General features: G+C 48.4%; 1 pseudogene across 1 annotated transcript; it reads right to left on the bottom strand.

Annotated features, from left to right (window-relative positions):
* Positions 1-3,738, bottom strand: LOC311106309 (jun dimerization protein 2-like; annotated as a pseudogene). Its single transcript, XR_014615862.1, has 3 exons — positions 3,411-3,738; positions 2,642-2,746; positions 1-1,365 (listed from the first exon to the last, which is right to left on the bottom strand). The product of XR_014615862.1 is annotated as a jun dimerization protein 2-like (transcript).
* Between the last annotated feature and the right edge of the window lie 250 nt (positions 3,739-3,988).

The raw sequence follows: 3,988 nt of genomic DNA, 5'->3' as shown, positions 1-3,988 counted from the left end.
ACAAATATAATGTATTTGGGGGGGGGGTACAAAAGTCATACATAAGTCATTGAGAGATATTGCTCAGCTGTAAATAATGATTGTTTAGTTTTCACAGCTGCTAAACGAACAGCGCAATATTCATATAGAAAAATAGAACTGGACAGACTGACTGAGATGTAAAAATGCAAAATCACATCGAGTGATTAGAACAACACAGAGCATTTCATAATAATATATGTCGTTTATATATAAAACGGTATAAAATAAGCACATTGAAAGACAGACATTGAAGCAACAAGGCCTTTTTATAACAACAGGAGTGTAAACATTATTTCATATAGTTTATATGTGCTTTTATTTATGACGCCAGCGTCACCACAAGTCGGATCAACCGGATACTGCCATCGTCAAGGCAGAGGATATATAAAAAATCAAAAATCACACACACAAAAAAAAAAAGAAATCGCCATTGTAATAGAAAATACAAAACAACTCTATGTTCCAACTTAGTATACACTGAATGCATGTAATGGACATATCAATAATACTATTACACCTGTATATTTAAACATGGTTTACAGTACACTGGCAAACTGCAGAACGCTGGCTGGCTACACCTGTGTGCCTCTACCGTTATACATGTTTAGAATATCACAACAACAACAACAACAACAACCCTTTTGTTTGTCTCAGTGCTGATAAGTGCCGGCAACAAAGCATTAGAATGATTGATCTTAGTGTTTCCTCTTCAACATTATAGTTTCCACTTTCTACCTTCTTCCATCTGTCCTTTATTGTAATGATGGTTGGTTGCAGTAAGTAAACTGTGAGGCACTGACTGGGTTTCAAAAACAAACAACACTTATTATTGATGCTGAGATAACTGGGTTGGGCGCTAGGCTCCTCCCTCTTCCCCCAGAGCCCGCTCAGGTAACATTACCAAGGTGTTACCGAGGCAACGGAACCCTAACAACCCCAGGTCCTTGGGGCAAAGACAGACAAGAGTCTCAACAAGGCTCCAGCTTTGAGCTCAAGACAGTATATATGTGCTTCAACAACAAAAGCGGCAGTTGATTTTAGAATAGCACAAAATGGCCACCATTCATGATGATGATGACAGTTGTTTTTTGGTGGATTCTATCCTTCCCGCACTTCGGTTTCTGTTTCCCCCTTGTGGTTTCACTTGGAGGCGGTCAGCTTTTCAGCGGCCAGGTGTTCTAGCAAGGGGTTGGCCTCGCTCTCGGGGGTCTTGACGCTGTCAGTGCGGACGATGCAGGTGGGGCGGTGGAGGTTGAGCATGACCATTAGCTGCTGTCTCTCCATCCTCAGCTCCTCGATCTGGGCCTTCAGGTCAGAGTTCACCACTTCCAGACGCTCCGACTCCTACAGGGAGGACAGAGAGGGGAGGCGCTATACTGTTAACGCATTTATTTAGCCTTTATTTAAGAACACTTTATCTTATTTGTATTTTATTTTTGTATAAAAAAAAATAAAAAAATCTCCCCAATTGGAAGTTACAGTCTTGTCCCATCGCTGCAACTCCCGTACGGACACGGGAGAGGCGAAGGTCGAGAGCCGTGCGTCCCCCGAAACATAAGCCGCTCTGCCTGCTTAACCCGGAAGCCAGCCGCACCAACGTGTCGGAGGAAACACGCCTGGCGACCGTGTCAGCGTGCACTGCGCCCGGCCCGCCACAGGAGTCTCTAGTGCGCGATGGGACAAGAACATCCCTGCCGGCCAAATCCGCCCCTAACCTTGACGACGCTGGGCCAATTGTGCGCCGCCCCATGGGTCTCCCGGTCGCGGCCGGCTGTGACAGAGCCCGGACTCGAACCAGGATCTCTAGTGGCACATTTGTCCACTGACAAAGACATGATCAGTCTATAATTTTAATGGTAGGTTTATTTGAACAGTGAGAGACAGAATAACAACAACAAAATTCAGAAAAATGCATGTAAGAAATGTTATAAATTGATTTGCATTTTAATGAGGGAAATAAGTATTTGACCCCTCTGCAAAATATGACTTAGTACTTGGTGACAAAACCCTTGTTGGCAATCACAGAGGTCAGACGTTTCTTGTAGTTGGCCACCAGGTATGCACACATCTCAGGAGGGATTTTGTCCCACTCCTCTTTGCAGATCTTCTCCAAGTCATTAAGGTTTCGAGGCTGACGTTTGGCAACTCGAACCTTCAGCTCCCTCCACAGATTTTCTATGGGATTAAGGTCTGGAGACTGGCTAGGCCACTCCAGGACCTTAATGTGCTTCTTCTTGAGCCACTCCTTTGTTGCCTTGGCTGTGTGTTTTGGGTCATTGTCATGCTGGAATACCCATCCACGACCCATTTTCAATGCCCTGGCTGAGGGAAGGAGGTTCTCATCCAAGATTTGACGGTACATGGCCCGTCCATCGTCCCTTTGATGCGGTGAAGTTGTAGACCATTACAATTATAGACTGATCATTTCTTTGTCAGTGGGCAAACATACAAAATCAGCAGGGGATCAAATACTTTTTTTTCCCTCACTGTAGATGCTTCACTAATCATTCATAAGTAATCATACTATCTATTCCATCTTCTACAGCCAATTCGCAAAGAACACCCCAGGTATAAATAAAGAACTCTATCCGCCATTGTGAAAAAGAAAAAAGCGACTGACCCTTTGGAGGAAGTCTGTTCTCTCCTTCTTCTTGTTCCGACATCGTGCTGCTGCCACTTTGTTTTTATCCCTCCTCCGTTTCCTCCTCTCATCATCCTCGTCCATCTGCAGGGAGAAGAGGTGCTGTGATCAGCTAATGGTGACCTTTTCCAAGGCCCGTATGTTATTAAACATAGTCATGACAATCCTGGCTTTCTGTCTTTCCTGTCTGTTTTTACTCCTGGTTTTTTCATACTTTCTGTTTTATATGTGACTTTCAGATAACTGTGCCTCTGTTTGATACCTGTGCTTGCCATCTTGGAGGCAAAAGTGAATAGTTGAAGAGAACCCCAGATTGAAATGGTTAAGTTGTGTCACATCTAAACTACTTCTGAAATTGCCCACTTGGTGGAGCTAAAAGTTAGTAGGCTGGTCCAGTTTCAACAGTCCACCATACATAACAAACAGAACATGGCCTCCAAATGATCAACATTCTCCTCTCCCCCCCCCGTCCCCCCCCTCCTCTCCCCCCTCCCCCTCCCTCCCCATCCTTCCAACCCCTCCCCCTCCCCCTCTTCCCACTCCCCCTCTCCCCCTCCTCCTCCCCCTCCTCTCCCCCCTCCCCTCCTCTCCCCCCATCCTCCACCCCTCCCCCTCCCCCTCTTCCCCCCTCCTCGCCCTCTTCCCTCCCTCCCATTCTCCAACCCCTCCCCCTCTTCCCACTCCTCACCCTCTCCCCCTCCCCCTCCCCATCCTCCACCCTCCCCCTCTTCCCACTCCCCCTCCTCACCTCTCCCCTTGATAACAGTGAGCGGCCTCTTGCCCAGCCGTCCCAGGAAATGCAGCGGGTGACAACATGGCGCCCAGGTTCCTGAAGTCCTGTGCCAGTTTTAGCTGATCGGTGAGCATGGTGGCAGAGATGTCCTGTGCCAGTTTGAGCTGATCGGTGAGTGTAGTGGCAGAGATGCCCGCCAGTGGGCCCAGGCTGGGCAAGGAGCCGGTCGTCAGGGAGGGGGTCAAGGATCTGGCCGGGCATCATGTCACACCCAGCCACCATACACCACAGCTATGAAGGGAGCGAGACAGGGAGAGAGGAAGAGAGGGAGAGAGGAGGAGATGGAGAGAGGAGGAGATGGAGAGGGGAGGAGATGGAGAGAGGAGGAGATGGAGAGGGGAGGAGATGGAGAAAGGAGGAGAGGGAGAGAGGAGGAGATGGAGAAGGGAGGAGATGGAGAGGGGAGGAGAGGGAGAGAGGAGGAGATGGAGAGGGGAGGAGATGGAGAGGGGAGGAGATGGAGAGGGGAGGAGAGGGAGAGGGAGGAGATGGAGAGGGGAGGAGATGGAGAGGGGAGGAGATGGAGAAAGGAG

Source organism: Coregonus lavaretus, assembly GCF_964263955.1.
Source record: "Coregonus lavaretus genome assembly, chromosome: 31".
Classification (NCBI taxonomy): Eukaryota; Metazoa; Chordata; class Actinopteri; order Salmoniformes; family Salmonidae; genus Coregonus; species Coregonus lavaretus.
Note: the sequence above shows the minus strand (reverse complement) of the source record. Positions and strands in the feature narration are given on the sequence as shown.